Here is a 14,300-nt window from a genome sequence, read left to right on the forward strand (position 1 = left end):
TCATGGTGGCAATTGCTCTTTATACAAATTTCGTCTACTTTCTCCGTTCTTCAATTGGTGCCAACAGAAATCTTGAAATCTTCTCAACATCAACACGCGGTTCTAAATAGACTAATTCAGGACGGGTTTAAGCCTACGTGTAGGTTATCTTCCCTTTTAAAATAGGTTATATTTTACTCGTCTCAATGTTATCTTCTCTTTAAAATATAAGGAAATGTTGATTTTATTTTACTCGGGTCAATGTTTGAAAGTGTATAGTTTTCTTTTTACAAAAAAAAATTGATTTATTAGGAAATATTATGTCTTCGTGTAAAGACAAGAAAAACATGACCTTTTTAACACGCCAGCCCAAATTTTTAGGAAAGGGGGAGGGGGGCTGTGATAATGGCGCGAAGGGAGTTTGTTTTAAAAAAATAAAGCTAGGCCGCGGAGAAAACCGTGTTATTTATGACATTGACGCACCGAAACTTTCTTAACAAAAAGAATGTCTTCTTAGAAAAATATTATTCTTTGGCGTTATAACTGTATATCTTATACCAAGGTGCTACGTAAATGTATATACAGAACAGGGTGCCTTAGCTATTTGAGAACATTGCATCTAGTGGTTTATAAGGCCTCTAATTTATGAAAGTTTCGGTGTGTTTGTGTTTTTTTAAATGATTTCAAATTTGACAAGTATAGTAACTGATTTAATGTATATTATCTTTAAATGGTTTCTAATAGCTAAACCATCCTGATTGGGATGTTCGAAAAATTATTTTGACTCTGTCCCGTTAGCAAAATGTTTCAAAGTTTATTTTTTCTTTTTTTTTAGCTGCGTCGCAAAATTAACATCTACCATGAGACTTATTATTTGCTCTTTTCTGTAAATGCGGCAGTAGGAGTACGTAATTCCGGGGATACGCGATAGGTTGCTTTACAAATATAGGCTTTTCGTTTGAATGGTTTAATAAATGTCCAAATAGCTGTCTCCACGCGAACGAAGAAGTTGTAATCAGGCCGGGACCATCTTGTTTTTTCACAACCCACCGATTTTCTACCAAGGACTACGTAGCGCTCGCTCGGTTTTATGTTTGCTTTGGATCGTTCCTCTCTCCTCTTTCAAGGAAAAAAAAAATCATCACTAGATTCAGTCGGTAGATTGCAAAGAGTATAGTGATGCTAAATAAAAAAAGTGTAAAATATTTTTCTAGACTAACTCTGTCTCATTTGGCATGGAAAAGCAAAGTTAGGTTTTTGCTTAAATGTATAATATATTTTTATACATTCGCTTTACGTTGTTTGTCAATAGCTAGTAGTAGTAATCTTACGTACGAGTTTATTTTTAACTGGCGCGAACTGATTCCAAAACCTTTTTAAACTTGTTCGCGATTCCAGCAATTATAACGAAAGGTTTGTTGGATGACGTTAAGAAGAACTCTTTGTCACGTCTTCTTCAATCTTTTCTTCTCGCCGCCGCCCATTCCACGCAGCCTCTTCCCATCCTCATCCGAGATAGATATTTATCTAGCAAAGCGGTTTAAATTAGGATCACCTCCCGCGCCTCTCTCTCCTCCCAGCGTCCAATTCTCCCGCTTCCAAGAGACATTGCTCTTTTTGTTGTTTTTTTTATCTCGCGCGTTGAGTCACACACTTCGCGGTTTTTGCTCTTACGTCTTTTTGTTCAGTTTAATTGAAGTAACGCGTATTAGGCCTACATCTGAAAAGTGATTAGTTGCCACGGGGAGTTTTTACGCCTTCCCCCGTAATGTCTTTATTAACGCTGTTAGTTGAACGGAAGCTTTACTTACAATACGCTATAGCTTCGAACAAATTGCGATTACATTCGCTGTCCTTAATCGAGGGATGGCGTACTTGTTAAAATTAAATTGGAATTAACCTTAACTAGAACTTTAATATTTCTAAGTGTCCGACACCTCCAAACTCTCGCGCGAGATCGTACCTCGTTTTTTTTTCTTTGTATCAATCTAAGAATTCAATATAGCGTAACTTATTCCACCCCGTTTTAGTGTTACATCAGTTTCAGCCTTTTTATACGTTGTAATATCGCGCTGGGATAGTTTTTATCCTGATAGCGCTTGCGAGCCAAATCCCGGGTTTATATTTAACCGAGAAAGTCAGAGATTACGTTAAAGGAATAGAGACTGCCTTATTTTTAGAATTGAACAAATATAGAGTGTATATACGCTTTGGGTTCTAATGATAACAGCTGCTGAACACGCTGATATATTTATAAAAGAAAAACAAATACTTTTTTTAAAAATAGAGAGTCGATTCAGCTTGAAATAGTCCTCGTATATTGACTAGCTCCCATTGATTTGTTTAGTTCTATATAAATAGGCTGTGTCTTCTTAAAACATTTCAGACATCAGCAGCTAGGTTTTGTCAGTTGTCTAAGCTATTGTATTGGCCCGTACTATGTTTTCTATAATGTAAGAAGTTGAACTTCTAAGTGGAGTGAAAATACAAATAGACCTTTCTCTCGATCCCTCTCTTGTCTCTTTATCCTCTTAAAATCCTTCGCTCTCCATCCTCCCATTCTCCATCCATCCATCCCAAAGCTACTTAGTTCACTCTATAGCTCTCTTAAAAGTCAAATCATCTTTCTTTTAAAAGATGTTAAAAAATTACGTAGAATTTCTTTTTGGAAAAGTCCCAAGAAAATATATATTTTGTTTTAATTCGAACTAAATTTAGTTTGCCAACTGAACGACCGGTGTTTTTGCTTTAAAAATAAATTAGGCTGCTAGGTCCTAGTAATAATTTTCCGCCGTGCGGGTTCACGCTTAAAATGTTACGCTCAGTTTAAACAACTTTCCGATTCCCTAAGTAACAAATTGGGAGCAGTAGTAAGCTAGTGTAAAAATACCGTAACGAACGCGTTGCACGGATCACAAAAATCAACTCCTGATATTTATTTTTGTATTTTATATTCTGTTGAATATTGTGATCTAAACTACCCTGTAATAATTGCCAAAAAAAAAAAACACGGTAGGGAGCTCTGGCTTCCTGTACAAGTTACGAGATGCGTGAAATTTTTTCTTTCTCTATCCCTGGTTTCAAAGAGTCTTTGCGGTGAATTTTTCTCTCCTCTTGTTTAATTGTAAGCGTAACCGACAGATGGCAGTAACCATTGTTTTTCCCTCACCCCTCTAAGAATAGGAAATTTTCATCATCAGATGCGGAAAGAGGAAGATGGGATGAGGAGTTAAAATCAGAAAAGAGAGAGAGAGAGAGAGAGGGAGAGAGGGAGAGAGAGAGAGAGAGGGAGAGAGAGAGAGAGGAAAAATAGCAACGCTTGTTACTCCGTCCGTATACCACTAAAAAGATCTTCCCCAATCTCTCTTGTTCCTAGCTCGTTTGCTATATATTAAAAATCCCTGAATCTCCAGCATCCCAAAGAAACAATAGAAAGGGATGTATATACGGAATAAATTCCATCACACCAGCGTCCTCTTTCCCCATCCCCATCCCCCCGTTGTCGTCTCAGTCTTTTCCTTCCTCTTTTTGTCAGCGTCTTTTAGTTCTCTCTAGATCCGCATCCTCCTTTTGTCTTTTGTCTTTTCTTCTTCCAATCCAATTCGACACGGAATCCGTTGAATAATTGAACCTAAGCTTGGCGGCGAACGCTCTACTGACGTGACAAAAGTGTGCCTAGTAAGCCTCCCCTCGCCCCCCCCCCTTCCATTAATATTTGACTCTCTCTCTCTTTCGAAACATCGCCATATTCAAAAAGAGAAACTTACAATAGACAAATATAAAGAGGGAAAACAGACTAAAGTATTTTATGAATCGTAGAATAGACGGGTACGTGTTTATTGACATTACGAAATGATTACGAAGATAAAAATACTGAAGAAATTACGGTTAATTAAGGAAATTATTTGATAACGTGCACAAGAATTTATTATATTTATACGTGAATATTATTTCCAATATTCGTGTTGGCGTAGAAATCGAAAAACGTAACAATTTAATCATGGGTACTTTCTTATAATTAAATATCATCTCTTGATATTACTAAATTTATTTAAATTTAAGTCTCCCTTCGTAACATTATTATTTTAAGTTCATGTTGAATTCAGATTCGAAAGAAGCAAGAAGCGATATCTAGTTTACTAGGGAGAAGGTATAAGATGCCTAAGTATTCGCGCGCCATAGTCCTGCAGTCCCCCTTTCAAAATACAAGGGGGGATGTAAAAGGAGACCGGGCTATTTCGCTACACTCTCCTCAGTCGGAAAATACGGAATTTTCGTCATTCTCGTCGCTCTGACGTGAGTTTTCAAGAACCAATGAGATGCTGGTTGTATTTTAGAGGCGGGGATTAACTCCGGACCTACGTTTGAACTGGAGATAAAGCTAAAAATGTGGCGAATTTACACCTTCTCCCTAATAAACTAGATATCGCTTCTTGAAAGAAGTAAGAGTTGGAATATATTTATAAATGATTGAAAACGGAATGGTTCCTCTCTTTTTGGCGAATTTGAAACTATAAATAGCTTAATTCACGCGCTCCCCTAAAGTTTTTATTTCGCCAGTTTAGAAATCGACGTATAGGTGCATGGTATATATAATTCCTGAAGAATTTTTTTATTTTACTTTTCGCGGATTTATTCTTGATGGGGTGAAGAAATTTCTTCTCCTCCTCCTTGGTTTCTCCTCATTCTGAAAGGAAGGATGAGACCATTTTTACCTTGCAGCGAAGATAAGCTTTAGTTACGCGTCTTTATACGTAAATTTTAGTGTCAGGTGATATTGACAGTTATGGCAAAAGAAAGAAAAAAAGGCGCGAAAATTGCCGTATATAAATAAGGTAAGCCTAAAAAATGAAAAACTGTTTATTGAGTGGCGCCAAAAACTGGGTGGTAGAAATGTATAGTCGTCGTTTCAGCTTTAAAATGAGTATCTTTTCCATTGAAAATTGCGTTTTTTTATACTTTAATATCTTGTTTCTAAGATTGCGTTTTATAATAGGGCTTTTTAGACCTTGAATAATGCTAACTATGCTATTGTTAAAATTTAATATATTTAAAGGCGGGCGTATAACGTCTTTGATCTTTCGTCGAAAAGGTCTGTGTGATTTTTCCACGGTTATATATACGTGTTATATCTTTTTTAGCCTAACGTCAAAAGGGTATCGCGAGGGGGGGTGCAATGGGGGTAAAATAAATTTGAATATTCGGTATCAAGCGTAGCTGGGTATTTGATGTATTGAAGGCATACCAAGGGGGGGAAGCGAGGAGAGGGTCCCCACCCACTCTCGTTTCTCTTAGGGGGCTTAAAAAAACATCTCCTCTCTCTCTCTCTCTCTGGCAGGGAAGGGGGGCGTAAGCCCACCCTAACGCCCACTGCCCCCCCCTTCGCTGGAACATAAAGAATTTTTAGACGATGCTTTCAGTTTGTCCAGCCAGAAAAAAGGAATGTGTATATTGCATCTCCTTTCAAAAACACTGGAAGAATTGTGGTTTAGGTTTTGTGTTTTTAAAAATAATACTTCTTTCAAAAAAAAAAAAAAAAAATGAAACATATTAAAATTTTTAATATATTTTTGTTCTTAAAAGTCAATAAATCCCCGTACGTAGTATCTGTTATTATCAGAAATTTTGACCCTGTTTATTTGTTCGAAAGTTTACCTCGCATCGTAATATATTTACGTATCTATTTTGTAAAATAGTTTTCTCTGAATTCATCTTTTCAAGATGGATGAACTGTAAAGAAAAGCGAGAAGGAGGGTTTAGAAGTAGAGAGAGAAAGAGAGAGTGGAGAGGAGAAAGGGAGAGAGAGAAAGAAAAAAAACTGAAAGCGTGTTCAATAATCCGCCCAAAATGCGCCAAAGTTACAAAAAAAAACGCATCGCCTATAGAGGGCGTACGAATCGCTTCTTCATGCAAATGAGCTGGAATGCGTTCCTAAGATTGATGGTCAAAATGATTTCTAACTTTATCCCCCTCGATCCTCATCCTCCCCCCTCTTTTTGGCATTTTTTTTACTCCTTCCTTCCCCCCTCCACAAAAATTCCTCTTTTTAGTTTTTCTTTATTCTAGGTATTTTTTATTCCTTTTTTTCTTCTCTTCCGCATCTTCTTCATCTTCTTGTTGCCATCTTCTTTATTTCTCTCCTAAATCTTTAGAATCTTCGAAAGAAATATTTAGGGATTTTGCCTAAATTTTATTTAGATAATATTATCTCCATTTCTAATTAACGTATTTTAGAGTTTCAATAACTGATTTGTAGATTGAAATGCGTAGTTTTAGAATAGGTATACTTAAAAATTGTCATTATAGAATTTTAATACCTCAACAAAGGCTTAGAAAAATGGTTAGGAAATAATTTATATTTTCCCCTGTTCGTATTATTTAATTTCCTGAAAAGTTTATAGTAGAGTATTTTTACGATTGACCCCCTTTTAAGGAGTTCCATAAGGAGATAAAGAAAGGGAAAGAAATATATATATATCGTATCTCAGGCGCGATGGTCCAAAAGGTTATATAAGAAAGTACGTCAAATTTATCTATACACCAATATATTTTATATAAAATCTATCCTTGTATAAACCAGAGACTCAAAAATGGTACATCCTTCTTCCCAAGAACTGCCTTGCCACCCCCGCGCCCCACCCCCTAAAAAACCAGGGCAAAAAATATTCCCATAGTGCTTCATTCATCCATGAATTTATTTTAATCTCCATTGAATATTACATATTAAAAAAACCAAAAGTACTTTTGGTGATTTACAATTAATTCAATATTAAGTTTTCTTGATATTATTAATACGTAATCGCAGAAGGTGATAATAGGAGAAGGATGACACTCTGTATCCTCTTAATACTTCAGTTATGTAACGTCATTCTTCCCAGGCTCACCCTTTAAGTTTGCTTTCCCGCTCATCAAACTACAAATGGGCATCGCACCGTAAGGTGAATTCTATAATTGTTTGGCATTAAATCCCCAGCAATCATCCCACAAACCTCGTCTTGACGAGGGACAAAAATGCACAAGCGCGTCTTTGTCAAATATTTAAACGTTAATAGAGTAATGATGAGGGAACTATTTATTACGTATGTGATTCGGATTAGTAACCTTGCTCTAAATGTTCCGATGTTGGGAAGAATGACGTTACACTTACCCCGCTTTGTGGTACACTTCTCTCGAAGAGAAGTATTATATACTTCTGGTAATCGGTAATATTCATGGTTTAATTGGAATATATTCATCCGTAAGCGTGTGAGAAGACCGTAATTCATAGGTGGCGCTGTTGTAGGCATTGACAAATGGAGTGCCGAGAGAGGAGTTGCCATTTTTAGGAGATAAAAAATTCCTGCTCTTGAGAAGAGAAGGATGGGGGATTCGCGGAGGATACGGGGGAGGGATCCTGGGAGAGAAGGGGGATGAAATAAAAAAAAATATATATATATATATAAACCGTGAAAGATATCTGCTTCTTAAGTGTAAATCCCGTATAAAAGAGCTTGGAAAACGACGATAAAATCGCTTCTCTCCGCAGCCTCTGAGAATCCCTCTCCTCTTCCTTCTCCATCCCTCCATCCTTTTGCGAAAGAGATGATCGCGGCTTTATTAATGCCCTTTTCCTTCACTCCCTCTCGCGATGGGATAAAAAATAGTCCCAGCCATATGTTAAGATTAACCTAGACCTATTTTAGGCCTAAACTTCCTTTAACTCCTCCGAGTCAAGTGTTGCGAGACCAGACTTTGGAAAGATTACGCGATAAAGAATATTTCTCCTTGATATTTAACTAAAATATTACTAATCTATAAATACGAGCAGAAGTGAGATGAGACCAGAAGTACTGAGCTAACCAAATTCTTTACTAGGCGAAAGTGAATATTCTTGATAACACACCAACAGTTGGCCCTATGGTAGCGATTTCTGAATTTCCCCTCCAAAACGTGAGACACTCGCGATGGTAGACGGCCGAACTAGATTCAAGCACCCGCGTCCGTGTTTTGCCACTTTAGGTTGAGGGGAAGGGGGTAGGAAATGTTTTTGGAACTCGACCAATTTTTTTCTCTCTAGTTTTAGCGCGTGGGAAGCGGCATAAAACCCTCAAATTTGTTCACTAGTGCCAGGATCTATTACCAATGCTAGAGCCCTTCACTTCTAGTCTCATCTCACTTCTGATACGAGCTATTACAATGTAGCGAGTAAATACTCGAGAGTAGGTACAAATACTTTTAAATATTTAACCAGAATATTGGATCTTGAGTTAGGAAATGTTCGCTTAAGGAAAGTGTAACTAGGGTGGGTTAAGGGAGGAAGGAGGGGGGCCACACCTATCTGGATATTTATATTTTACGTTAGTGATCGATTGACTTAAACAAGACAAACTGTTAACGCCGACGAAACAGGAAAGGGATTGTGGGTAATGCGAGGGTGGTACGTTAAGTTCGACTGGTGCGTGGACGCTGAGAACACGTACGGGCTACTTTTAATACAAACTACGTTCGGCAACAATAAAGGCGCATTAAAGTCGACGGCAGAAATTGTATATATATATAAAGTTAGATTACGGCCGCACGCGATTCCCGTGTACTACACCATACCCGAAGTCAATTAACACTGGAAGTTACGAATATGATAAATAAGCCTTTATTTTTATTGTTAATTTAATGAGGAAATTGTAGCGTGTATTAAATTCAACAAATTTCTTTATCTTATGGAATATTCTCTATAGTTTGAAATTCAAATCTAGGCTAAGTACTTCGGAACGATCTATTTCTTATTGCTAAGCCTAATTCAAAAAAGAAGAATGTTTTTCCATTTCTGGAGCGCGTGCTGTGGAAGGAGGGGGTGATAAAATACCCTTTTACCCCCATCCCTCCCCGGCTAGATTCATCCCCCCCCTATTAACATAAATAGTTAACTAAGCGAAGGTAATCACGCGAGGCAAAGCGAGCAGGTGCTATAGGCGGGGCCACGCAATCTACTCTACTCTACTCTACTTCACTTCGATCAATAAGGTTTTGTACAGGGGGGGGGGGGTTGGAAGTTGTTTCTTTCTTCACCCCCTTCTCTGATTCTTCATATATTTCTCACTTTTAAATAAATGAGTACATTTTTATTAGAGGGGAACCCAAAAAAGAAATAAAGATAGATTAGGGAGGGGACATTTGTTCCAAAAGGAAAATGGAAATCTCGCGTGTTCACAAACAGCTACGTTCTAACGTTTTCTCTCTCTCGTTTTTTATTTATTTATTTTTGCTTTTAGCGAATAACAAAGCAACTCTTATATACGTCAAAGCCCCCGCAAATATTGACAACAAATTTCGTAATGTTAACGCGAAAAATGTGCCGAGACATTTATTGAATACCTAATTTTGAAATATCGTAACTATAGGTCGTATTTAAACCTACAAGGAAATTGTGTCGGTTTAAAATAGCCCTAACTGTCCCCTATTCGTTAGTAATAAATAATTGGTTCTACATTCATCCGGGCTTGAAATATTAAGCTTTAAATTGAAATACTTAATATTTGACAATTGAATCCATAACTCTATATTATCAATACTTTCATAGATACCCATTTAGGATACGATCTAGCTCTAACTGTCCTCAAATTGTTGACAAAACAAAAGTGCTAGTCAATATTCAAGGTGAAATTGAAAACTTCCTGTAGAGACTTAATCGAAAAGAGAGGTTTTTGTTCTCTTCCTTTTACTTTCTCTCTCTTTATCGGAGGATGGAGAGCGGAGGGAGGGAGAGAGGTTGAAGGAAGGAGAGAGGCTGGGGATGAAGTAGAGATAGGAAGAGGATGGATGAACCGGATTCCCCGTGAGACAGAACAGGTGGGACGCATTCGAGATGAAACCACCAGATTTTTTTACCTCCTTTTTTTTTGAAAGGAAAAAGGTATAAGGTCCTATTTTTCTTTTTTTTTTCTTTTTGCGCGAGCCTGAGATAGTAAATTGAGGTACACTTGCTTGGTTGAGTATATTTTTGATGATGGCGACTCCATCCTCTTGCTCTTGGGCTTCTTCTCTCCTCTCAATCTTCCCATCATTTCTCTTCCCGTCTTTCTCTCTCTAATAGGTCTACGGAAAGTTAATGCACTTAAAAACTTCGTAAAGGCCAGGACCTAGATTTTCACACGCGTAGAGTTACGGCGTTTACTTCTTTATATTTACAAGGAATAAACAATAATATTTACCAATTAATCTATTAGACTTAATTTGATATTAATAAATCCCCATTCGATCTAAAGGATAAAGTAAATACAATCTTTTGAAGCACCCGATAATTACGAAATATGTTGGAAGTCAGTTTAAAGATTAACTTCGAAAATTGATTTTGCTCGTATGAATAAAAGATTGAAAATTTGAACACGAACGCCGTGGTATTATGCCTAGACTAATCGGGAAAACTCGGTCGGTACACAGTTCCGTAAACACGAAAAGGAAAATAGAGTCTTTGGGGGGGGAGTTGGGTTATTGGGAGAAACTATATTTTGATATTCATTACTAAAATATGAAGCGGAGCAAATAACAAAGATCCCTAACTCATCGGTTTTGTATAAATAGACACGACTGGTTTCGCAATAATGGTTTCGACGTGATACCGTAATTCTCGATATATTTATTCGATATCTGATAATATAACCGTAACAACAAGGCAACCCTAATTGTTTTTAATATAAGTTGGTATTGATCCACTTTTTTTTGTTTTCTTGCTTTGATATCATACATGGGGAAAGAATTATGGGTTTTTCTCTCAATCAATACCCTTCTTTCTATTGGCTCTAACTCAAAAAATGTTATTAGGCCTGCTTGTTCGAAAAATCTGAGTTTGATTCACCCTGGAAGGTGGCTTCTCTAAAACTCCAAATGGTGTAAGGTGAAAACAACTTATAGGCGTGCATCTTTATTTTTTTCCACTTGAAAATATTAATTTATTTAAGTTGGGTTTAAATAACTGATTATTTTAATTTAATTTAATATTAATTATCAAGTTAATATTTAATACATTTGCTTAAAGCATTAATTACGCCAATTAACCCTAAAATAGGTGAGATAATTTTGGAGGAAAAATTTGGTAGAAATAATGTTTTCAACTATATTCAAAATAATAATTAAAAGAAAACTGTTAATTAAGTAAACATTTTTCCCATCCTTGTTAACTCGTAAATCTGTCAGATACTTTTCGATGAAAACCCTTTAACGGAGTAATTGTTAATTATTGTTGATTATGTATTCAATCCAAGACGTATATTGAATTATTGAAGAAATAATAAGGGCACCCTTTTTTCCAAATGAATTTCGTATATTTATTTTTTTATTTTTGGTGAGCCAGTAAATTTCGTTCCAACAATAAAAATAAAGTCTTTCTAGACTCTAGCTTCTTATTGTATCTCTTCTCCCCCCGCCTCCGCGACGCATCGGATGCTCACGGCCTCGCAAATAACCAAATAATAAAAAAAAGGCATCTATACCGAATAATAAAAAAATCCGAGAAAGGGGGGGCTAGGAAATTTTTGTTACACATATATTTCTATATATTTATACGTGGGTGCAATTTCTCAGCCAAACATTTGAAGATGGAGCGAGGAAGGACGACTCGGGAAGCTCAAGATGGAAAAAGGGATGGAAGAGGATGGAGATGAGAAAAAAATATGAAAGATGATTGGAGCCGAGTTGCGTAAAAAATGAGGGGGTTTTCGGGGGAGGGGAGGGGTGAAGATAAAAATATATCGGTTACTGTTATGGAATAGAATATAATTTCGTCAGAAACTTTAAACTAATCTACTTTTCCCCTTCCTACCAGTAAAATATCACTTTCATCCGATAGTTTAAAGTTTTTTCGGATTCTTTTTCTTTTTATTCTTTTTTATTTTATTTCGGGGATGGAGGTTTTTCTTAGCTTTTTTGGGACCCGTTCGCATTATTTATTGGTTAAGATTTAAAATTGAATATTTTATTTTATTTTTTATATTTTTCAGTATCAAAATCAAAACAGAACGTCCTTTGCAATAAATTTTCAGTTCGGGCGAAAGTTGCGGAGTTATAATATGGACCAAAAAGGTAAGGGAATTTTAAGAGTTTTAACTAAATAAGGAAATTTGGTTGATATATACGTAAGCTTATGAGTATTGACAAATTTGATTCCAAGTTTATTCGGGGAAAATTCCAAAAAACCAAAAAAAAAAAAAAAATACTCCGTCTTAATAACAAAGTTAAATTTTAATATCGCCTAATTGTATAATTTAATCATCGTGTTTTAACCATTTGAAATTAATTAATGAAATTATAAAGTGAACTAAACCTATTTTCAACCAAATTCGTTCTCCATCCGTATCCAAGAGAGTGGAAGAGGAAGGAGAGAGAGAGAGAGAGAGAGAGAGAGAGAGAGAGAGAGAGAGAGAGAGAGAGAGAAAGAGAAAGAGAGCATCCCTAGAATCCCTCTGTAACGTTCCTTACATTCTTATTCGTCATTGAAGCGGAATTCTTGTTTTTTCAATTTCATCTCTTCGAGAAGAGTAAGAGAAAAAAAAGACAGAAAAAAGAGAGAGAATTTTAAGAAATTCATCTTGGCAATAATAGGCGGAGAAAGAAAGACGGGGGAATGGGGTGGGGGGGGGGGTAAGAAGCTGGTATGGAATCTATAGCGCCTATTATATAATTTTTTCATCCACGCACCCACCAGCATCTTCCAAGATCCTCATCTTCATCCCCGCATCTTTTCTCTCTCTCTCTTCCTGGAAGATGGAGATGAATCCTTTAGTTTGCTTATAACTGAAAACTGTATAGGGGGTTGGTAGTTGTTGGGTGGGGGACTGGTTTTAAATCTTACCCAGGATGCCTTTCGTTACGTACAGATCTTGTTGAACCTCTCCCTCCCGCTCTCCTTTACCCACAATCCCCTACTTTCAAATTATGCCGTCTTAGCGAAAATATTGATTCCGGGAGATGAAAGGGAAGTAAACTTCATGCATTTTATAAATTTAATTTCAATGTTGACTCAGTTCGTCTGATTACCACCGACCGAGAAAATTGCACCGGTTCGTTCCTTCTCTCTTTTACTGGAGATTTATAGATGGATGGTCCAATAGCTAGGGGCTGTGTGCGCACCCACAGACTCCTGGATGCCCCCCTCCATGGCCCTTCTTGGGGCTAACTTTAGATAAGGTTTTGCAATAAGATCGCGCTGAATTTGAATTATGGAGACTTCGGAAAAAGGGTTATCTGTATGAGGAAACATATTATGAGGGAATATAAATTGTAATAGTTGCGTTTATTTAATTAATAGTTTAGTAGTATTATTTCTATATTTATTAAATTACGTAAGTTCTGTTAATAGTTTGCATTCAAAACACCGGGTTTGGAATAAAATAAGTCGCTCGAATATTATGAAAATTATCTAATTAGTTCAAGGACAGACTGCCTTGTAAAATTATCATTTATTCCAGCTCCATAATTATTTTTTAATTTCGTATCCTTAATGTCTGTTGTACGTAAATGGAATCTCACTGCGAACTAAGCTTCCTCGATACAGGAAATCCCATTACTAGTTTCCATGGCATTAACCCTTCAATATGAGACGAGCATTATCCTTCGGCCTTTTTATGGATATATTCTTTTTATCCCAACGTATTTTGTCTTCTAACTTAACCGTTTCTTTTTTAAGTAATATGAAATATGAAAGAGTATAGCCCCCATATATATATGGGAAGGAGGAGATAGGACGCGGTGGGTGGATAGAGGGGGAAGAAGAGATGGTACGCAATTTTTACTGATTAAAAAGGAAACTAGTTATTAAGACGATAAAGCTTCTGTATATATCCCTTGTTTTTTTTTTCCTCTTCCTCTTCCTTACTTATCAAGGAGAAAAAATGAGACCCTAGATTTTTGGGGAGAGCATCTGATGGAGGGAGTGTATATAATATAGTTATTCGCAATCTTGGAAGGGATCTACCTAGTCCGGAAGAACAGGCGTATTTTTTATAATAGATTTTTTCTTCGTTTTTTATGTATGTACATACATCGTCTCTCCATCCCTTGTTTTTTTAATTAATAAGGTGAACCTTTCTCTCTCTCTCTCCCATCTTGCTCTTCCTTTTCATCTTGATGTTCTTTTTTTCTCTCCATCCTTTTCCGCGTTAGTCTTTTTTAACCCCGCCATAAAAAATTAAAGAGTAAAGCGCGTTTGGGATTTATATTAATTTTAGTTCAGTTCAGCTAAACCCCTTTTATCGGATTAAAATTCTATATCGTGTATTAAATTTCTGTACTGAGTTTTTTTTTAAAGATATTTTCTACTTTGTGTTTAAATTATAATCCTTAAAAATAAG

This window comes from Phalangium opilio, unplaced genomic scaffold (genome assembly GCF_054372755.1).
Source record: "Phalangium opilio isolate 3A_F unplaced genomic scaffold, DU_Popi_V2 ptg000024l_1, whole genome shotgun sequence".
NCBI classification, from domain to species: Eukaryota; Metazoa; Arthropoda; class Arachnida; order Opiliones; family Phalangiidae; genus Phalangium; species Phalangium opilio.